The sequence below is a fragment of the Microcebus murinus genome, chromosome 5, assembly GCF_040939455.1.
Source record: "Microcebus murinus isolate Inina chromosome 5, M.murinus_Inina_mat1.0, whole genome shotgun sequence".
NCBI lineage: Eukaryota > Metazoa > Chordata > Mammalia > Primates > Cheirogaleidae > Microcebus > Microcebus murinus.
In genome coordinates, this window is record NC_134108.1 from 49,639,285 (window position 1) to 49,665,463 (window position 26,179).

General features: G+C 43.0%; 1 protein-coding gene across 1 annotated transcript in view; it reads right to left on the reverse strand.

The window, feature by feature from the left end:
• The window catches only part of ARMC2 (armadillo repeat containing 2), a 112,696-nt gene extending 108,872 nt beyond the window's left edge, over positions 1-3,824 (reverse strand). Inside the window, exons 1-2 of the mRNA XM_012753232.3 lie at positions 3,724-3,824; positions 1,016-1,105 (exon numbers count right to left, since the gene is read on the reverse strand). The gene's annotated coding sequence lies outside the window, so the exon portion shown is untranslated. The remainder of the gene's footprint in view (positions 1-1,015; positions 1,106-3,723) is intronic.
• Between the last annotated feature and the right edge of the window lie 22,355 nt (positions 3,825-26,179).

A 26,179-nucleotide genomic window follows, 5' to 3' on the forward strand; every position in this document is an offset into this window, starting at 1 on the left:
CTTTGGCTTACCATGGTACTAATAAGTCTTGCAATGTCCAAAAGCAATTTGGCAAACCTAATAAAGTTTAGAAAGTGCTTTGCAGAGTAATAATGGACTCTCTTTATGACCTAAGGTTCTCCCTGGCTATCTTTTAGTTTGCATTGAAAACTATACTCTTTCATAGAGTATAGTGAAGCGGAAACATTTATTCCGGTCAAATTCTAAGAATTCTGTAAATTATTTGGGCAGGAATTTAAACTGATCAAATAATGTATTGGTGGAAACAATGTAGATAATGGGCTTAAAAATCTTTTTGTCTATAAATTTTTGCCACAAATTCTTACACAATATTCTCTATCCCTCTTCCTTTCTCTTTCCACCAACAGTTATATTGTGAGAAACTGGTACAATAATGTAAAGGATGCACACTTAATCTATTATCATTATATTAGCATATGATTAACTAAATCATTCATGAAAATGTTGAATGAAATAAGCAAACTGACTTAAAAGTGAGTTTTGGGGGGGATTTTTTCTTTATGCTGGTTAAATTACAAATTATCATAGATCGTTTTCACCAACTTAAAAAAGTCAGAGTTTGAAAGCCTGTCTACTGATAGTAAAGCATACCTAAATATAACACAATAGTACCACAGAAATTATAACTTCACAAAATTTTCCTGACAAGTGGAGCAAATCCATCCAACTAGTATTAACTGTTTCCTATGTGCAAAGCCCTCTGCTTGGATTTCTGGGAACACAGAGAGGAACAGAATACTGTCTTCATCGAGCAAGAAGGACCACTAATGCTAGTTGAAGGTTTAATACCAAGCACTGTACTAAGCACTCCTGAGTATATTATTTCAATTAATCCCCAATTAATTTTTTGAAATGGATAGAATCTTAATAGCAAAAAAAGCTATGACATATGCTCAGAGATGATAGTCAAACTATTACCCACTAGATGGGGTGGTTAGAGGGAGGGCACTCAGAGGCCTCGTGGCTGAAATTATTTACACAGCAACATACATACCAATAGTTTCACAGCAGAAGCAGTCTTCTTGGTGTGTACCAGCTGAGTACCGGCCTGCTTGTATCCAAATGATTTAGTACAAGGTAGAAACTAATGGCAGCAATAAAAAAAAAAGACAACAAAAACAAGGAGAAATTACCATGTGATTACAAAGGAGGAAGAGATTTCTGATTGGGAGAAGGGCACCAGGTAGACTTCCTAGAGGAGGTGGTACTTAAGATAGGTTCTGAAAAATGAGCTGAAATTTGAGAATGTGGCAGTGGCTGGCATTGGGGCTAGAGGAGGAAGTTCCAGGATTGGAGTTGGACCAACTAAACTAAATGGCAGATAAAGAAATTAAATAAAAGTTGATGAGCAAATTAAATATTTTGAGGGATGATGTAATATGACAGAGATGGGCAGGAGGGAAAGGAAGGAAAAGACTAGAAGTGGTGAAATCAGGAAGTTCTTACATAAATACTAGCTAACCCTTAGAGGTCACTTCCTCAAGGAAGTTTTCCTGGGCATGCCTCTCCCACCCACCTAGCCCAAGTTAAGTGCCCCTGTCCAGACTCACAAGGTCCCCGGTTGGTCTTTGTCACTACACCCTCCCACTGTGTCAGGGTTGCCTGTGCATCTGATGTTGCCCTGCCTGACTTGCAGCCCCAGCTCTCCAGGTGAGGCATGACTGAAGGTCAACACTTCCATATCGCTGGACTCCACTTTCAAATATAGACTTGAGCTACAAAATTTCCCAGTGAAGGCTGCATGGCTTCTCTAATTGAAGACATTTGTTATAGTGAATTGAGAAAGCAGATTGGACTTATTTCAAGTAGCATCTGATTCTTATGGCAAGATGAGTTCAGATTTAGCCCCTTTTCCCTTTCTTGCCTCCATTTCAGGTTGCCTGGTATGGAGTAGGACTCAATAAATGGTGTGATCAGGGAACAAAGCATGGAAAGCCTGAGATACAGAAGTGAAGAGAGATGTGAACAAGAGAGGTGCACTGAGAACAGAAGAATTAACAGGATTTGGCATCTGAGAAGCCAGGAAGAGACCAGAGGCAACACTGGCTATGCAAACCTGGGGGTGGGGGAAGGGCAATAGGCTCTTTTAAAAGAGACAGGAGAGGTGGACTGTGCAGGGAAAGAAGAGGTGGAGTTCTGTCTTGCTCTACACTGTCCTGAGCCCATGTCCACAGGACCTCTAGAGGGAGAATACCACCAGCAGCAGGAAATTAGAAACTGAAGAAATTTTTCTTTTTTAAAACAAAATATTTCTTATTGGTTTGGAGGAATGTTCAGTCATCATTTATAGACATTTATACCTAATTATAAAGACCAATCTTTATAATAGCCACTGGAATCAGAGCCTTCTTGTTAATGCAACACTGGGCTGTCAGGATGTTTGCAACAGGGGAAAGACTGGCCAGCTCCACAGTCTTTTCCCTGCAAATCAAACACTCAGGACCCTTCCCGTGATTTTGAATTACTTTCCCATTATTACTTTTGTATGAGCATCCAAAGGGGCAGTGGTTGAGTGCTCAGATGCTGGAGTAAGGCTTTAAATGTTGACAACTGACAGCTATGTGACCTCGGGCAAGGCCACTAACATCTCTAAGCCTCAGTTTCCTCATCTGTAAAAGGTGGATAGTAATAATAATTTCTGTATAGGACTGTTTGAAGAATTAAATGAAATAATGCATGTAAAGTGCCTCAGCATGGTGCCTGGCCCTTAAAAAATGTTAACTACTGCCAATGTGCTACGTGATAAAAGGGATACGGTAAAAATTTTTCCCATGAATGAAAAATTGCATCTAAAAACAGAAACTGCAAAAGAGAGAATGACATTTGTTCAGTGTTTTCACACATTTTATATGTTTAAATATTTAAATGGAGGGGGGTCTTGCCTTAACAAAAACAGAATTTTCATTAAGTATTTCACTGAATATCAGCTATGCCAAATCACCATCAACAACTAACCAGAATCTTACAGAGCAACAAAACAGGACACAATGGGTGGTGCTTGCTTTTCAACCAAGTTAAAATAATTCCAAAACAGAGCGGTATGTAAGACCTGCTGATACTTGTGGGAATGGATCATAAATGTTATGCCTATATACGATGTATCTTAATGTATGTTAAATATTGCTACACATACACTTTTATTTATTGAGGTCATATGCTGTTGCCTAGAAGAGGCCAGGTCACTCACTGCCTGCTTAGATAAAGCCACTTAAGTCTACCACTCTCTCATTCAACAAATATTACTGAGCTTCTATTAAGCACCACGCATCTGGCTAAATGCTCAGTGTGCAGAAATCAGACAACCGCGCCCGCCCCGACAGCATGCACAGGGCACTCTCATCGCCTGTCTCCCCCAGCCCGGGACAGAGAAGCGGACGACTGCTGGAGGGGGTCCCCGATGAACCGGCGGGGGACGCCTCACCTCCCTCACGGACAGCGGCTCCCCTACTCCCCCCAAAGCCCGCTCCTCCACGGGTCCAGGCCAAAGCGGAGCGCAGCAGCATCCTCAGCCCGCGAGTCCTCTGGCCCTCCCGCTTTGCCCGGCCCGCCGGCGTCTCCATGGTAACCGTACACAAACTACCTTCCGCCGCCGCCCGGGCCACCAGCCCGCAGAGCCAGGCCGCTCCTGCGCGGGCAAGGCGGGCAGGGGAATGAGTTTGTAGTGGGCGCAGGGAAGGGGGCTTCCGACCCGACCCAAAGCACCTGTGAAGAGCCCTGGAGACAGTAACAGATGCCGAGGTTTAGCTCATCTTTCGGCTTTCCCGAGGAAGCTGCAGCGGCTGCGGCGATGGAGAGGGCGGGGCGGGGCGAGGCCGGGCGGGGCGGGGTGGCCTCCGGGCGCCACTGGAGCACTGGGCCTGCGCCGCTCCCGCCGACGCATGCGTGGAAGTGCCGGGGCGTGGCGTCGGCGGGCGGGGGAGTGGGAGGGGCTTGGCGAGGCCCGTAGGCCGCGCGTGCCGGGACTTGGGACTGCGAGCGCGAGAGAGCAGCTGGGGAGAGGCGTCGCCGGGAAGCGTCCACTTTAAAAATTAGCAATTTGCGGAACCGTATTCGTTGAGCCCCTACGAGATCTCAGCGCCTCTGTTAAATATTAATAGGCGGGACAGCAGCTTAATGCTTGGGGTGAGAGTAAGGGTTTTCTGGTTCAGATTGCAGCTCTATATAATAACCTGGAACCAGTGCTTAAACCCCCTGTTTCTTCAGGTGTAAAGGGGAAGGAAATACTAGTATCTAGCTAGGTCTTGGGCTGTTCTGAAGATTGAATGAGAAAATAGATATAAAGCGCTGTGCACGTGGCAATCTGCGAATGTTTTAACTGTTAGCTGTTATTAATAACCCTTGCATTTGTGCAGCACTTCGGAGTTTGCAGAGTATTCGGGTATCTTATCTCTTACAGCCTCTCTGTGACTCTGAAGTAGGCAGCCTGGCGTCCCAATTCACAGGAGAGGAACTAGGGCCCTGCACTCCGTTAAGTGGGAGAACAAGTTTCAAGTCTAGGTCCCCCAGGGCCAATCATTTTTTGTTAGTGCATCATCACTGTTGAATGGTACCACATTTATATGTTTCATTTATATGTTTCTAAATGAAAAGTACCCCATTTATATGTTTCTGGTTTAAATTATGTTCTCTCCTATTAGACCCTTCAGCAACACTTGACAGTGTTAGATACAAGTGAGATCACAATCACTCTCCATTCAGGTTTGCACCACGTTTTATAAATAAGGGGATTTTTCAGCTGAAGTGTTGTTGTCAACATTGGGTAAATGCCACGTCCCTTGGTGCTAAGTATCTTGTAAAGAATAATTAAATTGAAAATATTTTTGAGCACATACTATGTGTAAGACATTGTACTAGGTGGGAAAAGATGCTAACCTGAACTAAAGGAATGTAAATATTCTTCAAAATGCCCAATGTGATTTTACACATAACAGACAATAAATACTTAATAGTTGATTGGATAATTTTAGGAACTGAAACAAAATATTTGTGTTCTTCAGGACAGAAATCTTTTCCAGTGATTCAACATGAATTACATCAACAAGTCCCATTTATTGGCCTGCGAACTCCATTGTGCAAAGGGACCCTTGTCTGTTTCACATAAAACTATAACTAGTCTTTTGAATTCACAACTTGTGAGATGTAACAAAATGCAACTTTATTTTGGCCTCTTACTATCATTTTAAAATGTATCTCGTGCTAGTTATCTCCTGTCCCTGAGTGGAAAGTTGGGTAGAGACCTCAAATTTTCTGCTCATTCTTAGATCGCTGACAGTTTTGTAGTAAACTAAATCTCATCCACAGCTCCCTTTCAATATTATAATGTTGGGTGCAAATTATAAACAAATGCATCAAACTTCACTTGAAAGTAAGCCTTCCTCCCCTATCCATACCCCAGGCTTAAGGTCTGTGGTTGGCCTTCCCAGAAGGGATGCATGCAGTAGGCTTTGGCTCACCCCTCCCCTATTCACTAGAGGCTATTTAAGACCCAGCTAGGGTCAGAGGGGACAGGGAGGAGGAGAAGGAGAAGTGAGGAGATGGAGCACTTATTCCTGGAGTTGAGTGGCTTCAAGATTGCCATGCTGGCCTGTGGTTAAAGCACCTCTTACGGGTCTTCCCTGGGTGCTTCAGAGTTTCCCATTGATGGGGTCCTCTCTCCTGGGTACTCTTGACCCAGGTGGGTGCAGTGCTATTCCACTGGTTGCTGTGACTCCTTGTCTGCCTCTAAAAGCCCAGAGTTCACTCTAGCTGCCACTATCCCTTTAGATGGGTCCCAAGGGAAACCCCATGCATCCCTTGCTGCAGTGACACTCAGAGCATAGGCCTTTCCCACTATGGCCCCTCCGTGCTGCCACAGGATGGAATTTTAGCTTTGCCCGGAGTGAGTAGGGCTCCAGGTCTCCAGGTCACCTAACCACAGTCTCTGGCAGCCCCTCCTAGGAAGCTCTCTCACTGATTTGAGATGAAAGAGGTAGCACAGCACTGCACATTCCTTTCTCTGAAGAAATTTCCTCATTCATCCTCCCCCTCCTCTCTTTCACCCCTTATTTTTAGCCTCAGTGTGGATAGAGGGTCCAGAATTGTGGAGAGAGTCTGCATGTTTCTGTGTAACCTGCCCCATGGACACTCTGCCTCACTTTCACTTGGAACTGATGAATATACGGTTATCATGTCTTTGACACATCAGCTAAAAACCTGTTGTACAACCGCTTACTAGCTGTGGCATTGCACCCTAGGATCTTGGTTTAAAATAGGCATCATAAGCATGCTATTGGAACCTGAAGCCCAGCCAGCTCAGTTGGCCAGCCAATGTCTGCCAGGCACATTAGAACAATCGAAAAGAATGGCAAGGGCAGAATTATAGGAAGCAATTATTTGAAGCAATAAAGCTACCCAGCTTACCTCATTGGAAGAACACTATATGAGAAAATATTTAGCCCACCACAGCAATGATATATTGTACTGACCCAGCTCTTTCTCCTGATGTCTATTTAACAACATTTTGCATAGTTAAGTTTTGTAGGTGGAATTATTTTAGAAACAAAATTGTTGACATGTTTCATATACCTTAAAGAGGAAGACAAACTATTAATTATAAGTATATGACATGTATAAAGCACTTTCATTTGGAACATTTCATTTCTATTATTTTATTTGGAGTTTACAATAAGCCTGAGAAATAGTTCCAGGATTATTATTCCAATTTGATAGTGGGGAAAATTGAGGTTCAGAGAGGTTAAGCAACCTGCCCACAGGCACATAGCTAGTAAAAGGATGTGAAATCTGGTGTTCCTGATGCCCATGTCCAGTGTGCCATTTTGCCATTGTACATTCCTAAATACAATTTTTCAGGCTGAGGACTCTCATCCACAGCCTTGAGAGGTCCTTCGTAGGCTGCTGAAGCTGTTAGGACATGCTCTTTATTTTCTCCTGTCACAGTGCAGAGTATATGCCATGTGGGGCTACAGGGATTAAGAGGAATTTAAGAATATTTGCATTCCCTTAAAAAATGGCTGCTGAATTTCTAGATTTTGAACTAAAGTGAGAATTATATAGGCAGTAGATCGGGTAATGATATAAACTTATGCACTCTCAGATGCAAAAATGTAACAAAATGGTGAATTCATAGATGCCTTTTTATCTGCATACTCTGCTAGATTTTACAGCTTATATCCCATTTACATCACACAACTCTTATTTATTATCTATCTATAGCTTGTCTTTTCTATTAGTTATAGTCTTCAAAAAACACAGGTTAAATAAATACTTCCTTAATGCCCAAAATTTCCCACAGTGACTTTTATGACTACAACAGAGATATGACTCACAGGGGGAAAAAAATGCTTCTGGCATGGAATAAAAATAACCAGTTTAGAATTCTAATATTCAAGACACTTTCTGCTTTTGTCAATATAGAATCTTGGTGCTTTAATTATATTTATCACACAATAAATATAGTGTGGGGAGTTCATGAAATTGACAGTCTGTGCTATCTGTGCATACAAATTTAAAGGCACAAATACATTAAAATGCAACTTGGTGGAAATTTACAATGCAATGAAAATTAACTTCATAAAACTGGATAGACGCAGCCTGTGGAATTGTCCTAAAACTTATCAGCTGAAAAGATTACACGAAATCCTCTATTTAATGGGGCTCAGCTGTTACCTGTGCACCTTAAGTATTGCTTTACCTTTAAGCACTTTATCCCTACCACATCCCCTCTGCCACCCCAGGCCATGTGCTCCACAGGCAGCCAAGTTGTTGGCAGGGATGCTAAGGAACAAGGATCCATTTGATTACCTCTTGATTACACAGAATTTCTCAGTACTCTGTATTTTACTAGGGGGGAGAGGGTTCTCCTTTTCAGAGAGTGAATCAGCAGGACTGTAACTAGAAATTGCTTCATCCTGAACAACTGCTGAAGTACCTCCTGTCTGTTCAAAGGGACCAACTAAGACAATCAGAAGCCCACTGTTCTCTGTCCAACTCACCTAGGAGACATCACTAAATTAGCATGCACATATCTTTGGAAAGCTTTTAGCTGCAAATAACAGAAAATCCCATCAAAAGTAGCTTAGATACCAAGGACATTGATTGGTTTAACAGTAACTCTGGAAGTGGGCAGTTTCAGGGTTGGTCCTACGGCTCAGGGATCAAGGAGGGTCAGTTATGTGTCCCCACTTGGTCACAAGATGGCAGTGGCAGCACTGAGATGTACTGTCTCACACAACAGTGTCAAAAATGAGGGGAGAGAGAGCGGGGGAAGGGCCCTCTCCATAGACACCTCTACACTGGGAAGGAAAACATTTCCCAGAAGCCCCTCAGCCATGTTGTCCTTAAATCTCATTGGCCAGACTGTGTCACATGCCCCCTGCCAGTCCCTGGTGGAGATGAATGGGGTTACTACTACTGTGATTGACTTAGATCAGTCAAAGCTCATCCCTTGGGTTTTGGGGGAGGAGCCCACTTTCTGTTGTCACAGCTCGAACCAAACTGGAGTTTTGTTCAGCAGGAAGGAGGGGCAAGAGCTGTTGAGTAGCCACCAAAGACTACCACAGTGGTGGGGTGAACTAATAAAGAATGCTTCCTGATAATTGAGAGATTAGGTCCCTGGTCTCACTCCTGCTCAATCCAGGCTACACAGTGGAACCACCTGGAGAGCTTTAAAAACCATCTCAGCCCAGCATCCATCCAGATGCTCTGACCTGGTTGCTGGAGGAAGTGGAGGACCCTGCCATGTGCAGCAGCCAGAATGGATAACCCCAGCCCCAGAGAAGGCCAGAGCTCCCCTGTCTGAGAGCTTCAGCCCCCACCCAACGGGAAGCAGAGGTGCCAGAAGAATCTGTGACTGTCGGAAGGAACAGAGAGGAGCTGCATGCACTCAGCATGACCTGGAGATGGAAAGCCCTGTCTTGTGGACTCATGGCGCCGTCCCTCTCTCCCATCACCATGCCGACTTGGCCACTTTCTTCATCTCGTCTCCAGCTGGCCCCCGGACCCCATTCCACTCTCCTCCTGCTCCACATTCATTCCACACTCAACAGCCAAAGCAAGTGTCATAAACCACAGTCCAGAACACACCCTCCCCACCCCTCTGCTCAGGAGCTCTCAAAATCTCCCCATTGCCACCAAATCACATCTCAGATCCTCCACGATCTGCACGACAGCCTGTGCTTCTTATGATAATAACTAGGATTTACTGCGGGGTTATATGTAACAGGCCCTGTGCTAAGCACTTTGCTTACTTTAAATCAGTAACTTTTCCGACCCTAAAGGACTACTATTATCTTCATTCTACATGCATAGAAATTGAGATTTCATTTCTTCACTTACCTGGGCCACACAGGTGGTGAAAGTGGTGGCTCTAGGATTCAGGCTCAGCCCATCGGACTTGGGAGTCCCTGTTCCTATGTGCACCACGCGCTCCACCAAATCAGACTGCCACCATTCCTGGGACACTCCTGTATCTCTCCACCTCTATGCCTTGGCTGTGGTGGTCCTCCCCCAGGACACTCAGCATGCACGTTTACTCAGCACTGGGCGCTCATCTGGAAGGACTGCAAAGAGGAACTTAACTTGGAGTAGCCCACAGGAGAGAGAAGGATCAGTTGTATTGGCCCACCCCGTCCTGCTTCTTGTTTTCCATTGGTCAAGTTTGTGGTGAGTCCAGTCAGCATCCACCTTTTGTGGCTTTCTGTAGCAATGCCCCATGGCGCAGGAGGAAGAGCAGAAATCGTGTGCCTGCCTGGGGATGGCCAGGACTGCGGACACCCAGAGGATGAAGTCTGAAGGGGATGGGAAAGTCGAGGGAGGGATAATCTACAAAGTTAGGGAGAGGCTGGAGGCCAGAGGTCACATGAGGTTATGGAGCAGAGGAGGCAGCTTGGGGGAGGAAAGTGAGAAGTGTGCTTGGTGGAAAGAGTCCTGGACTTGAAGTCAGGAGAGCTTATTCATTCAAAGGCTGCCTCTGCCACCCCTTAGCTGTGTGCCTGTGGGCACGCCACTTAATAGCTGCAGCTCTTTTCTTTGAGACCTGGAAGTTGAACTAAATGACCCCTAAAGTTACAGCTGAGCTCTGGAACTCCATGGGAGGAGGTTGTGGTCAGAGAGGGGGCTGCGGGTTAGAGATCTGGGGGGTGGCTCAGATGTGGGAGCCAGATGATGAGGTCTGAGGTGTGTGGCTTGGCTGGTTACTGACCTGGAGAAATTCAGCGCGTTCAGGGGCTCAAGGAAGCCAGAAGCGGCGCTGACAGACTGAGGACAGAAGGAGAGAAAGCCTGACCTGTCAGTAGTTGTACTTCAAGACTCGTGTGCTGTGCTAATAACACCTGTGTCCAGAATGACCTGTGTGTGCCACCCCAGAGTGAAAGCTGCAGCACCGAGGGCCGGAGGCTGCAGAGGAGACATGCCTCCTGCCTCTCGTGGGTGCTGACAGCAGTGAGCTGCCCTTAGAAGGAACCCCCCTAAGCAGCTGAGCACCTGTGAGTTTTTTTTTTTTTTTTTGAGACAGAGTCTCACTTTGTTGTCCAGGCTAGAGTGAGTGCCGTGGCGTCAGCCTACCTCACAGCAACCTCAAACTCCTGGGCTCAAGCGATCCTCCTGCCTCAGCCTCCCGAGTAGCTGGGACTACAGGCATGCGCCACCATGCCCGGCTAATTTTTTATATATATATCAGTTGGCCAATTAATTTCTTTCTATTTATAGTAGAGACGGGGTCTCGCTCTTGCTCAGGCTGGTTTTGAACTCCTGACCTTGAGCAATCCGCCCGCCTCGGCCTCCCAAGAGCTAGGATTACAGGCGTGAGCCACCGCGCCCGGCCAGCACCTGTGAGTTTAAAGGAGGTTCCCAAGACACTTACTTTTCCTCTCCTTGGCACTCGCAAATTCAGTTTTTAAAAAAACCAACGATGTACTTACTTATGTACTGTTTAGTTACTAGCCTGAGAATATATTATCTTGGCAAGATCTTGGCAAGATAATATATTATCTATTTAAATTTTCCTTGTGTATGACAGGAAGGAAAATTTATATAGAGAAAAGAAAGGTTTGATTTAACTGTGATCACTCAAGGAAATGTAGAGTCCAGCTTCACGTTTAAATATTCAGACAAAAGGAATCCTTGCAGGTTCTGAATCTAGCTGAATGTATCTGGGCTTCTAATAGCAGAGCTAAAGACATTAAGCACACATCTTCATTGACATGAGACTAGTCATTGAATTCTATTTGTTATTAGATAAAGGTATTACATAAATAGGGTATACAGTGTTATCTACCAAAAATGCAGAATGGCCACAAAAAAATTAAAACCTCGTGATAATCACTGTGTGCTTGAAGAACACTTTTCTTCATCAGAGCTCAAAACACTTCATATTTCATAGAACTCAATACACACACACACACACACACACACAGTGTATGCGAAACAGGGGAAGTCAGCCAATATCCTTGCTATGACATTGTACTGTAGTTCTGCACGATTTTACCATTGGGGAAACTGGGCAAACGGCACATGGGCCCTTCAGGACCTCTCTATATTATTATATTATTTCTTAAAACTACATGTGAATCTACAATTATCTCAAAAAGTTTAAAATAAACCACTTCACTCTCTCACTTCCTATTTTATCTCTGCAAGGCTCGTAGGTGAAAAGTTGTGATGCAAACAGGAAATATCATTTTGGAAATAAATAGGATGATTAGTTCACAGTGTAATATGAATAAATCAATTTTTGTCTGAAACTTGAAAACCATTAGACTGGTCTTAACTGCCCAGGAAAAGTGGGCTTCGGCGCTGGCAGTGTGCCAAGCTGCTCATCTTCTATCAGGATCCGGGAGTCCCTGGCTCCTCTGGGACCCTGCTGTTCTCTGTCCATTGGCTGCAGCTGCCCCGGGCCCCCCACTGGTCCTGCTGTCCCCTGCCCTCTAATTAAGCAGCAGAGGCCACGTCCCCTCCTCCACTCGCCCAACTCCCACTGCAGCCTCGCACCCGGCCAGGCTTTGCACTAAGTGGCTTATGTTCTTAGGAAGGGATGTGATCGCCTCTTGTGCCAGCTGGTCTCCTAGAACAGCTCCAGACAGAGCTCACTGTGGGTCATCCACCAGGAACCACCCTCAGGTCACCCAGCAACGAGGAAAGCCTGTCCTGATTGGGACAGCGTCATGTCGCCTTCGCCAAGCGCTTGGTGCAGGAGGTCCTTTGTAGAGACACAGGCCTTGCTTTTAAGAACCTTGCAAGAAGAAAGAGGAATGCCTCTGCAGGAAATTTTCAGAGCTGCCTCTTTTTTGGTCATTGCTTTTTTCACCGTGTATTATACCTCTTGTCCATTTGGGTCACAGAGGGAAACCCCGAGGGGAGGAGAGTGGAAGTGCTAAGCCAATGGCGTGGTGAGCACCTGAGAGCAGAGATGTCCTCCCTCATGCTCACCTTTGGGTGCCCTCAATACAAGATTGGCAGCTGGAACACAGAGATAAAAGAAATACTTGTTGAATAAGTGAACAAATGAATGTGAGCTTAAGAATATGATATTTGGGGTCAGATTGTCATAATGTGTAACCCTTATATACCAGGATGTAGTTCCACTGACAGCCACCCCCACAGCCCCTCTGGCCCCCCCGAAACCCAGTCTCCTTCCAGTTGTTTCCGGGAGTGCTAACATCTGTGCTGTCTCACCTGTGCCCAGGAACCAGTCCGCTCCCGCCCCCACTCCTGCCATCTCAAGGGCCCCTCACTGCCCCTGCTGTGGTACCCTTGCTTCAGGAGGGTGTGGCTCTGCTGCCCTCCCTCTGTGCACCCTGGCGTGGGCGTGGTGAGGTGTCCTGATTCTGTGCCCTCCTTGTCTCTGGGCACTGAGGCCACACAGCCATTCACAGCGCGCCCTCAGCCTCTCACCCGCACCCCCTCACTTGGGCCTGGCTGAGGGCAGACCCTTCTCCCTCCCTCTCGTTTTTTTCTGGTCTCCCCATTTCTCCCTCTTCCTGTTCCAGGCACCTGCAGGGGTCACCAGCCTCCCACTTGTAGAGTCAGCAAGGCCCAGTGTGAGCTGTGGGAAGAGCCCCGGGCGAAGGGCCTGGAGTCTTGAGGGGAAGCTCCGCACGGCTGCTCTGAACCACTTTGTGGTGGGGGAGAAATCACGGGAGCTCCACGGCCTCGGTTTTGAGATCTGTGACCTAAAGTGAATCTGTGATACCATACGACATTTGAGCGAGAAGAAAGTGAAGACACGAGGCTCAGGAAGGAAACAGGGGGTGGGGAAACGGTGTTAGCCAAGAAAGGCATGCGAGGGAGCGTGGCCCTGAGCTCGGGTGGGAAGAGCCTGTCCCGGATGCTAAGAGGACAGCCTGTGGGTCAAGTGCACAGGTGAAAGGGGCCCCGGTGGCTGGCCATGCTCCCAGCCAGCACTGTAGAGAAGAAAGGCTCTACTGTTACCCACTATCCCCCCACCAATGTTAATGCTCTCAATAAAAATGTAGCAGGGGAGTCTCTGCCTTTTTTCTAAGCTTTAATCATAGAATTGGGACTTGGCTGTGCTTGCTTTGGAGGGAAATGAAGCTGAGGTTGCAGGAACCCCTCACAGCAGGACAGATGCCATGGACAGTTTTAAGAATCTCCAAGTTTGAAAAGGAATGGAGTTCTCTCCTCTCTTCTATTTTCCTCCTTCTCCTCCTTTCCTTTCTCTTTTTCTTTTTCCTTCCTTCCTTCCTTCCCTTTTTTCTGCCTCTGCTTCTTTCTCTCTCCCCCTTTCCTCTCCCTTCCCTTCCTCTACCAAAATGTGACCCCAAACCACTGGCTTTCTGTTCTGTTCATCCTTTCTGGTTTTCTTGGTTACATATGCTCTCCACTTCGACAAATTGGGGAATCATTTCTTTCATTATATAGTGAGACCTTGGTGGCCCAAGGGACACTTTTCCCTCCCCTTACCCAGTTCCCTTTACCCAATCCCCAGTGAGATTTCTGAAAGAAAATAAAAGCTGACTTCTGGGGCTGATGGCCAGGCCTCAGAGACCAGACAGAGAAGAGCTCCACCCTCGGGAATCCACATGTCAGTGCTGGGGGGAGATCTGTTTTAAAAACTTTTTTTAAACTGTACTTTTAAAAATTAAAGTGGAATTCACATAACAAAATTAATCATTTAAAAGTACACAGTTCAGTGGTATTTGGTATATATACAATGCTGAACAACCATTACCCTGATCTTATTCCAAAACATTTTCATCACTCCTAAAGGATCCATTAAGCAATCACTTTCAAATTCCCCTTCTTCCAGCCCCCGGCAACCATTAATCTATTTTCTGCCTGGATTTACCTATTCTGAACCTTTCATATAAATAGAATCACACAATATGTGATCTTTGTGTCTGACTTCTTTTATTTAGCATAATGCTTTCAAGGCTCATCCATGCGATAGCATGTATCATTACTTTGTTTCTTTTCTTAGGCTGAATAATATTCCATCTATGGATATATCACGTCTTGTTTATCCATCCACCAGCTGATGGACATTTGGATTGTTTCACCTTTTCACTATCATGAATAGTGCTGCCATTCATGTGCAAATGTTAATGTGGAGATAAGTTTTTATTCCACCTAGAAGTAGAATTGCTGGGTCTTATGGTAATTCTGTTTAACATTTTCAGGAACAATCACACTGTTTCCACAGTGGCTGCACCATCTTACATTTCCATCAGCAATGCACGAGGGTTCCAATTTCTCTACATCCTAACCAATCTTTTTAACCATGCTTTTTACTATAGTTATTATTGTGCGTGTGCAGTGCTATCTCAATGTGATCTCAGTTTGCATTTCCCTAATGATTAATGATGTTGAGCATCTTTCATGTGCCTGTTGGTCATTTGCATAATTTCTTTGGAGAAATGTTGATTTAAGTCCTCTGGCCATTTTTAAATTGAGTTGTCTTTTTCTTGTTGAATCATAAGAGTTCTTTATATATTCTGGATATTAGACCCTTTATGTATACATGATTTTCTCCCAATCTGTAGTTTTTCTTTTCATTTTTCTTGATAATGTCCTTTCATGCACAAAATAATTTTGATGAAGTCTAATATATCTTTTTTTGTCATGTGTTGCTTGTGCTTTTGGTGTCATTTCTAAGAATCCATTGCTAAATACAAGGTCATGAAGATTTTTCTCCTGTTTTCTTCTAAGAGTTTTATAGTTTTAGCTCTTACATTTAAGTCTTTGATTCATTTTGAGTTAATTCTTACATATGGTGTAGGTAGTGTTCAAACATCGTTCTCTTGCCTGTGGCTATCCAGTTGTCCCAGCTGTTGAAGAGGGGAGAAACTTTTTTGAAGCAACAATATGTTGTGTCACTTACATGTTCTTTGATGTGGAGTCAGGGGAGCTCGAGTAGAGTTTTTCAGGAAAAGGGGCTAGAAGGTCCTGAGGGTGTGAGCTTATTAGAGAGTGAGTGTATGATTGCTGGCAAGTGCTAAAGAAACAAAGCCCCTCCTCCTCAGCCAGAACAGCTTCACCCCACACCTGACGTGTCAGAGTGGGGACAATGACACAAAGAGAGGTGGCTCTTGGCAGCCACAAGGTCAAACTGTGACAAGGTAGCAATGGTGGCCTGAGGCCACCAGGGGGCAGAGCGGAGATGGGTACCAAGTGGAAATACATTAAATGGCCACCACCGGGCACACTGTAGCCAGAGAGGCCTCTGCTAGGGGAAGAAAAAGAGGACACCGGTTCCAGCATTCCCGTTGGTGGATGCGTGGAGCCAAAAACTATTTTTGTTACTTTTTGCTTGTCCTCCCCCAGGATGGCACAGCCTGAAAAAGCAAGAGTTACCATTAATTTCCCTTTTCAAAATGCGGTTCAAAAAAGGACATTCTGTTTTCCAGGACCCTGGCTTTCTGTGAGAAATTGTATACCAGCATTCAAAATTAAGCCATGTTTGCCAAAATGTAAATTTCTTTCAATATCCATTTTTTTTTTTAAAAAAAGTGACTGCTTACATTTGTAGCAGATAAAATAAGAGGAAAAATGAAAAGTAATTTATCTAAAAATAGCAATTTTATTTGGGGGGAGGGATGTCACAAAGAATAGATGTAGTTCTGTAATATTAATCTAGTTCAAATTTTTCAAATGTCAAGAATACAGTTTACATTCAGTGTCACAAGTTTAGTGAACATTTTTCATTATGCACGAAGCAGAAAATTTGAAATTAAATGTTCAGCAATGTTCAGACAAATGAAGAAATCCCCTCCCCCAGGCCATCCTTTGACATAACTAGGACAATCCAATATAATAACCCTCTAAAAGGATTAATTCTGCCTAAAACCAGCTCCTGAAGAAAACCACATGGCACTTTCTGAAACATTCTTGATAATGTGCACATCTTTATTACATTCACAACCCATGATCCTGGTGCTGACTCTGTCTTGGAAGACTTTCTGACAGTGCTAAACAAGTGCATCTTCACAATCAGAATCATAGGAACCCCCTAGTAATGATTAAAATCTGCAAAATAAAACATCAGTAAGATTCCATTTTGCTTCTATTCGATAAAATATTTAAAACATATCCATTGCTGGCAATGGTGTAGTGAGACTTGTTCACACATTGCTGATGGCAATGCAAAGCCATTAGAAATATTTATGATTCAATGATTTGCATTATCCCAAAGATAATATTTTATGCCTGCTTAATACAAAATTAATATAAGAATGTTTATAAGCTAGAAGCCTACTATCTACCTAGTGAGGGTGGTAATGGTTAGTTAAAACTATATTGTACTTACTTAGTGAATATAAAAGCAAAGTAGAGGCATTGAGATACGCAAATAATACAATGTTAGAGGCACAAATAGCTCTGTGGAGGCAGGAGGAGGGGCAGAGCTGCAAATGCAGTTTTCCCTTCTGTTATATAAAGTATCATCAATGTTGCCACAATGTTTTTTTTGTTTAATAAAAATGTTAAATAAATTGCAGGGTAGATACATTGCTTTTTAGTTACATGTGAGAAGATACAAAGTCAAGCACATACAACATTTTCTTTTTTAAAACTTATAAATTTATGCTAGGCTTGGCTTGGTTAGACAGCTCTGTGATTTCTTCCACACAGTATTAAGTCCTACCTACCCATTAGGCCAGAAGGGGAGACTCTCAGGGTGTCAAAACATTCCGTGGAAAGGCTTAAGGAGAGAGAGGGTGAGGACAGACTTCCAGAATAAAGTCTGTGAGCCAACACCAGGGAGGCACAGTAAAGGAGGCAGTAGAGAAGCTGAGTTTGGCATCAGGGTACAACTTCCGGGGCATCTTTCCTATTTTATTCTCCATAAGTGGTACATGGAGGGCTCCCTTGGTGTTTTGCGACGCTGTGTGTCTAGCAGACACAGTTTGGCCTACCCAGCAGCCATTCTTCACTTCTTCCTTGCAGAGTTCCTGGTAATACAACAGAACTCACTCAAGCTAGTTTAAGGCAGGAAGAAATTTATTCAGGGACATAGGCACTCATAGAAGCCCCAGGAGAGCTGGAAAAGAAGGTTTGAGGCCTCTGGACTGCCTCTCCTTGATGCTCCTCCACCTTCATGGGACAAGGGATTCTGCCTGGCACCAATTCCTCACTTTGCTCGGTTTTGAAGTCAAGTCTTAGGTAGGTGTGTCTGATTGGAGAAGGCTAGGTAACATACATGCACCCAAACACACCTGCCGACTGGGAAGGCGAGTTCTGCTTCCATCTTTGGTGGGCAAGACTCTTAGTGTGGGGAATTCCTCAAATATGGGGAGCCAAAAATTTGATGACTGTCCACCATTTTCTAACAAAACTTTAGCCAAATTTGTCCAGTTGTCCACTTTACTCTTTGTGGCCATAGCTTTTGGGAAGGCTGGCCCCACTCCCAGCTATCCTGATTAAGCCAATCATGGAAATTCCCCTTCCCTCTTCCCCTCAGGAAAGAGACCTGTGACTCAGTTGTCACCAATGAGTCATGAAGACACGTCTGCTGAGGGATTTCCAGGAACGGTCTCTTAGTTCTTAAAAAGAGACACAAAGAATAATTAACAAAATAACTCCTTTGTTCTGCCTCTGGATGGTGGTGTGTGGGGATTCGAAGCCTGGAGCTGCGGCAGCCACCCAGTGACTGAAACACTTAGAACAGCGGAGCAGAACGATGGAACTAATATGGATCCTTGACAACATTAGTTGGCCACTGAGTCACCCACCCTGTGTTCATCCTATCTCAGAGTTACTTCTGTGAGACAATACCTTTCTGTATTGTTTGGGCACTTTAGATGAGGTTTTCCTGTTACTTGCAGCCCAAAGCATCCTGATCTACTCCCTCTGTGTCCAGCACCGCAAGGATGTTTGTGATAGGCAGGAACATAAGGCATCTCCTGGGGCCCGAGCAGCCTATGAATGTGCATCAATGAAAATAAAATGGATGTAAAGTGAGGCCACATTTGGGAAGTCCCTTCTGAACAGCTTTCCCTCTCACAAGTGGATCCAGCAGCCATTCTCCCTCTGCAATTGCCTTTTGTGGAATTTTCTTTCCTCTGTTATGTTCAGTAATTGGAAACAACTTGCCCTGTCACTGAGAAGGCTGGAGAGGTTCCCAAAAGTTCTTTCTGGTACATACTCACTGTCATCCACGGAGCAGCCAGGGGCAGGATCAAAACCTAAGTTCAGTCGGACTCTTTCTCTCAAGACTTTACATCTCCAAGCAAGTTGCTCAGGATAGAAAATAGTGGTGGGTGTTCATTCATCCCAGAGAACTCCCATTCTAGCCCTGGTGTCTGGCTGAGACTGCTGAGTTTTTCCAGCTGCCTGGTTGCCCAAAGTTGCCCTGGAGGAATATCTGTTCTGTTTCTAAAACCACCATGTTTCCAGGAAACAGAGATTTCAAAACCTCTCCAGTAGCCAGCTAGAAACATTCCAGTGTGAAAGCTTACACACTTAAAGAAAATCCCAGTTAGAACCTTATGAAAATCCAGTTTTATACTTCCTACCTCTTTCTCTAAGAGTTGTTCTAATGAATTTATACTGAAGTGCTCTTTATACATGAAATCCATTCTATTTCTTCTCCTTGGCTCTCCTCGTCAAAATTGGAGTGTTTAAATTATGAAATAAAAAGGCCAATATAAAACAAGCTGCTAAAATTAAACAAACTCACCAAGTAGTTTCCAGATGAATCAACTGTTCAAAACATTTATATTTATAAATTTCAGGGAATATTGGTGTTCCAGATCTTTGCTTGTTGGGAACTTGAGGACTATTATTTGAAATATTTTCTAAGTCTTTTATTTCCAGGAACGACAATAATGAGTACCATGTGGCATCTTAGCATAAGAGAAATAGATGTTGAGGATGTGGGAGAAAAAGAAAACCATTTCATCTCTTCATTGGAATTTTTTTTTTTTTGCTTATATAATTTTTTTTAAATTGTGGTAAAATATACATAACATAAAATTTACCACCTTAAATGTTTCAAAGTGTTAAGTTCAGTGAATTTTTTTTAAATTAGACAATTTAATGTTTTGGGTTTATCAAATATATTCTCATACAAGTTGCTGATGTGAAGATTTGTGAATTTTCAAATAAAACCAAAATTTTTTCACCTGTTATCTGAAAAAATGTTAGTTACAAAGCTCAATACTACCACCACATTATACTAATGACCTCTCTTCTATTTTTAAACATTGAAACAAATGAAAATGATCCAAGAAATAAAGAGAAATACGTTCATGGTATAAGCCACTTAATTTCTCATTTTTAACTTACAGCCAATTAAATATACTAGATAATGCTCAGTGGTTCTTACTGTCATCAAAAGGAATTATATATCAGTTATTTTAAAACTTTTATTACAGAAAATTTCAAATGCATACAAAGTGAATAAAATATAACGAACCTCCATGTACCCAACACCTAGCTTCAATAATTATCAATATTCTGCCATTATTGTTTGATCTGTATCTCTACCCACCCCCATCCCAGATACAGAACTATTTTAATTTTTACTGTTGGTTCTTTTAGGTAAAATTTCTACACATTACGATGCACAAATCTTAACTATACAATTTTGACAAGTGAATACTCACTTGTAACCTATACCTCATCACAATATAGAATATTTCCATCTCCCCAGAAAAATTCCCTCATCTCTCCTTCTACTCCTTTCCCATTCAGAGGCAGCCACAGATTTCATTTTTTCACTTTTGATTGTTTTTGCCTGGTGTAGAACTTCACGTAAGTGGAACCATTCATGTGCCCCTTTGAATCTGTCTTGACTCACCGCGCTATTTGTGCATCTGTGCATGCTGGTGAGGAGTTCCTACTCCATTGCTCTGAGCTCTGTTCCATTGTAAGAACATGCTACGATTTGCTTATCCATTCTCTGGTTGATGGACATTGATTTGCTTCCAGCTTTTGACTGTTTGTGAAAAATAAAAGCCGTTATGAACATTTTTGCACAAGCCTTTTTGTGGAGTATGTTTTCATTTCCCTTGGATAAATACCTAGGAATGGAATTGCTAGGTCAAAGTGTGGTTCTAATTTTAGTTTTATAGGATACTGTCAAACCATTTTCCAAAGTGACTGAATCATTTTATAGTCCAACCTATAATTTCAACATTATATACCAACATATGAAAATTCAAGGTATTCTACATCTTTGGTAACATTTAGCTTTATCAGTCTTTTAAATTTTAGCCATTCTGGCATATATACAGTGGCATCTCATCATCTTTTAAATTTGCATTTCCCTGATGATTAATGAGGTTGATCACTTTTTCACATGCTATCAGTTGTATACTTTCGTTTGTGAAATCTCTGCTCAAATATTTTTCCCTTTAAAAGAACTGGGCTGTTCATTTTTATATTATAGCTCTATAGTTCTTTTATATATTCTGATACAAGACCTTTGTCAGATACATGTTTTATGAATATGTTCCAGTCTGTATAACTTTTCATTTTCTTTCTTTCTTTCTTTTTTATTTTGGGACAGAGTCTCACTCTGTTGCCCAGGCTAGAGTGCCGTGGCGTCAGCCTAGCTCACAGCAACCTCAAACTCCTGGACTCAAGAGATCCTACTGCCTCAGCCTCCCAAGTACCTGGGACTACAGGCATGCGCCACCATGCCAAGCTAATTTTTTCTTTATATTTTTAGTCGTCCAATTAATTTGTTTCTATTTTTAGTAGAGATGGGGTCTCACTCTTGCTCAGGCTGGTCTGGGACTCCTGACCTTGAGCAATCCTCCCGCCTCTGCCTCCTAGAGTGGTAGGATTGTAGGTGTGAGCCACCGTGCCCATCCTGCTTTTCATTTTCTTAATGGTATGTTTATGACATATTGATCTTTAATTTTCTTTTCTTTTAATGCCTTTATCAGATTTTGATATTAGGGTTTTGCTGGCATAACAAAAGATGTGAAGTGTTTTTTCTGAAGGATTTTGTATAAAGCCAATATTATTACTTTGTTAAATGTTTGATAGAATTCACCAGTGTGACAACTAGAATGTCTTTGAAAAAGAATTAAAGAAAAAATTATTAAAAAATAGAATTCACCAGTGAATGGGTCATTTTTTTTCCTTTTAATTCTTTTGTTTGTTTTTTGAGACAGGGTCTTGCTATGTTGCCCTAGCTAGAGTGCAGTGGCATCATCATAGTTCACAGCAACCTCAAATTCCTGGGCTCAAATGATCCTCCTGCCTCAGTCTCCCAAGTAGCTGGGATTACAGGTACCTGCCATGCCTGGCTAATTTTATTTTGTTTTGTTTTTTATAGAGATAGGGTCTGACTGTGTTGCCCAGGCTAGTCTCAAACTCCTGAGCTAAAGCGATCCTCCTGACTCAGCCTCCCAAAGTGCTGGGTTACAGGCGTGAGCCACCACAACTGGCCAGCCTTTCAAAGCACCACAAAGTGCTTTCCCTTGATTGCTGCTGCTGGTTCTGCTCCCATTGTCAAGGTGATGCAGGACAAAGCAGTCTGGGGCAGGTGGCATGTACCATACAACTTGAGTGTTGAGCGGTTAGCAACCCACATCTAACTTCTTGGCACAACCAGCCTACTAGCAGGCTGACAGCCTTAATTATGAGATAACACCAATAGCAAAGACATGGGTGGAAGGTGGATGGTGGAATGATATGCATGAGCCAACGCTATGTATGCCATATACTTTCCAGAAACAGCAGCTGCAGGCAGGGTGGGAGGAAATGTGCTCTTAAGGACATATGATTTCAGGCATGAAACATGTTGTTGCATTTGACAAGAGCAGGAGGGAGGCAGGGTGAATGACAGGAAAAGAGGGAGGAGAAAGTACCCCCATATGCCTGTTACTTACATATCCAAATTTCCTAAAGTAACTTCTATGATTATTCTTCTTTATAAATTAAGATTGAAGCTTAGAGAGTTAATTGGCTTAAGTGACTCCACTGTGTTTTACATACCACTAGGGCAATGGTTGTAAATTTTTTTAAACTCAAGGTCAAGTTGCCTTTGATGGATGACAAAGTGGTCACTAAAGGTTCAAGAGACACAGAGAAAGTGCTATTGTTTAAAAATCTCTAACTCTGCTCTTCACAGACAATCTATTAATCAATCAATCCTCTAGTCAGTTAATTAGAGTTTTAAGTAGGTTAAAAAGCTACTCTTAAAAAATAAAACCTATTCCTGGGAGGCTTATATATTAGTCATGCACATCATTGTATTAATGATTTTACTTACCCGGCTTGCCTCTTAATAAGTATCTGAGAGAGAACAGAGGCAATGCGGAGCCAGGGGCACTTGGCAGAGGGCTCTGGGGGGAACAAAGTGGGGCATTAGGCACCAGAGAGCATCATGGTCTGTGGAGGGCAGGAAGAGGGAAGGTGGCAATTGCCAAGATGATGTTAAAGACTGTTTTGCTGCTTTCCACTTTTCTAGGGTCTTTGTTGATGGTCACTCTTACTACCGTGACCACTGCTGATAATCTTGCATGCGATGCTGCCATGAATTCGTCTGATCTTTCTACAAAGCTAGCCTCATTGGGTTGACTCGTGAAAAGAATGGGCATTGTACTTAAGGACAGCTGGACCACAGGCTTAACTGAGGGCTCCTTATGATTTCAAGCCCAAGTAGCCCACCATAGCAGGCACCAGATCAACTGACCTTAAATAAAGAGAACCACTGAGAGGTGGGGTGCAGTCTCTGGCATCCAGGCACTAAAGAACTAGGTTTTAATTTTAAACACACTATGAAATTTATAGCTAATTGTGTTCCCTTCTTTGCCTTGGTCCCTAGGAAACTCAGAGCCAAATTTAGAAGTTCAAGAATTTCTGGCATACATTTCTGCACACTAACTTTACTATTGTCTTTATCTTACTATTCTACCCTTATTTTCCCTGTGCCCTCTCTTTTTGTCTATTTGTTTTTAGTTTGATATATCATGTACATTTGTGTAAAGCCAACACAAATCCTTTTGGGAGTAAGGTAGAGAAAATAAATAAGATCTCTTCAGGTTATCCTTTAATAGCCTGAGTATGCATCTTTATTTGGCAAGAAGAACTGGAGCTGTTTGGTATCCTTTGTCAAATGAGTTGTGGAGTAAACTATGAGCCTTGCTTTTAAATAGGAAAACAATTTTTAAATGCACACAATGGTTTCCTGCTCACCTCAAAGCTGAATCTTTGAGTTTGTGTGTGTGTGTGTTGGCAGGGGGTGATTTTTTCTTATCCAGACCAAACTTTTCTACTAGCATTTTGATTTTGATTTAAAGTTAGCTTTTAACTCTATGAAAGTTAAAATTAGAGGCCATGTACATTGGTTCATGCCTGTCGTTCTAGCACTTTGGGAGGCTGAGGCAGGAGCATTGCTTAAGGCCAGGAGTTCGAGACCAGCCTGAGCAACATAGCAAGACCCTTCCTCCACCAAAAATTAAAAATTAGTCAGATGTGGTGGCACACATTTGTAGTCCCAGCTACTCAGGAGGCTGAGACAGGAGGATCACAGGAGCCCAAGAGTTTGATATTGCTGTGAGCTATGATGATACCACTGCACACTAGCCTGGATGACAGAGTAAGACCCCATCTCAAAAAATAAAATAAAATTAGAGATAATGAATAAAAATTGCAGAAACATTGTACTTCTGTTTGCCAAAATAATGGAAATTTTGTCCTGTAAGTTATTAGATTAAAAAGTAGGCTGATTTGGCAGTTGTGGACTTCCTATCCCTGGTGGCTTAAACAATTTCCACAGACAATTTCCATGAATGGTTGGGCACAAATCTCTTGATAATATCCTTGTAAAAGTTTTTTTGCGTGTGACCTGCCATCAATCAACATACATCAAGGTATTATTCTCAGTACTCAGGGGATCACAAAGATAAGTAGCCCCAGTTCTTGTCCCCCAAGACCCTACAATATAGGGGGAGATGAATGGAAAGATATATATATATATATATATATATATATGTACATATATATATATATATATATTTATATATCTCAAGACAAAATGAGAGGGATGCCCAGAAGACAGGCAAGACAGGCAAGCACTTGTGAATGCAGAAGAGGAGGTCTGGTTTGGAGGCTAGAACCAGTACACTCTTCTTGGAAGACATAGCCTTTGAGAAGGTTGTCATTTCCATACAGAGAACAGTGAGAAAGAACTAGTGAGGCAGTTAGAGCCTGACACAGAGACTTTAGCATTCAGGGCAGAGAAGTTTGTTCTGAATTTTGTGGTAAGGGGGAGCTACTGAAGGATTTGCAACTGGAGAGTCATGTGTTTAATCTGACAGCAACAACATTTTTATTTTAGTTAGACACTACATGGTTCCAGTTAGGATTTGAGGTGGTTTATGACAAAATTATTAAGCTATTAAAAAAAAAAAAAGAAGCGGAATGAAAAGTATAAGTCCCAACTTAATACTCCTACAAACCGAGAATGAGCCAGTCTATTCTTGAGCCATCTTGGCCTTGTTTTGATTCAAGGCATATAAATAACCTGAATTATGGAGAAAAGTAACCAGAAGTCAAATAGCATGGCTGGGAGTGCGGTTCCCCTTAGCTAAGCAATGTGACATTTTAACCTCCCCGCTTTCATCTGGACTGCCTGGGTCTACCTCCAAGAAGGGTGCTGACATTTTAATAGTATTGTTACACAACAAGCTTCCTTTTATTTCACTGAATTTTCCCTCTGACTTGCAGCTTTTCTGACATGACCAAATTCCCCGACAGAAATAGCCCTTAAATTAAATTCCTTCCTTGACTTCTCCAGAGTCTAAAGTTAAGGAAACAATGTGTTTCTAATTCTCTTTTGGATTCTTATTCTCAAGTCAAACCTTTTGCTCTAGTTATATTAGTGATGCTGTATTTGATGTCCCCAAAATGCCTGCCATGGTTTCCCTATAAAATAATATCTCTATTAACAAAAAGGATGATTTCAGTGACACATTTCCTTCTCAGACTTTTTATTAGTAGAGACAAAAAAAACATAGGGGTAGAGGAGAGGTAAGGGATAGGAAATAAAGACAGGATGTTTGTTACAAAGCAATCATTAAAAATGATCTAAAATACGACTGTATGATAACATATGTATCTAGAAGTCTCAGGGCAAAGACAGGCAAGGTAAGGACCAATTCAAGGAGACAGGAACAGGACAGATCTGTGTTCAGGTAGGGAAGTGAATATGAAAGATACCAGAAAGAGCCAGGAGTTCCTCCTCCCTCAGGCGCTTTTGGTACCAGGCCCCATCCTGCTGGGCCACCTGGAAGAAGCAGGGGACTGTTGTGCTCTGGCTCCCTACGCCACGGCTCCCTAAGGGCCACAAGATCACCAGACAGGCCTGGGACAATTCCAGGAACACTTACTGACCCAAGCCCTTGCCCTGAAAATGGAACATCTCCACCTTTTTATACTGAGGCCTAAAACTCCCTTTAAAGGAGAAAAAAATCCTTTCATTCTAGTTCATCATAAAAGGCTCAAAACATTCCAGTTAATGATAAAAGGCAAAAGATTGGCAGGGTAGCACTGTTTATAAATAAGACAGTCACCTCATCCTTCCCTACAGCCAAAGGCAATGTGGCTGAAGGGGACTGGAGCTTCCCTGGGGTGGGCCCTGAGAGAGGAAGCAGGTTTGGGAAGTGGGGACTCTGACAGAGGAGGGACCTGGAAGGCATCACAACTTTGAGGAGTGGCTCTGTTTACCTTCCTTGACCCAAGACAGAAC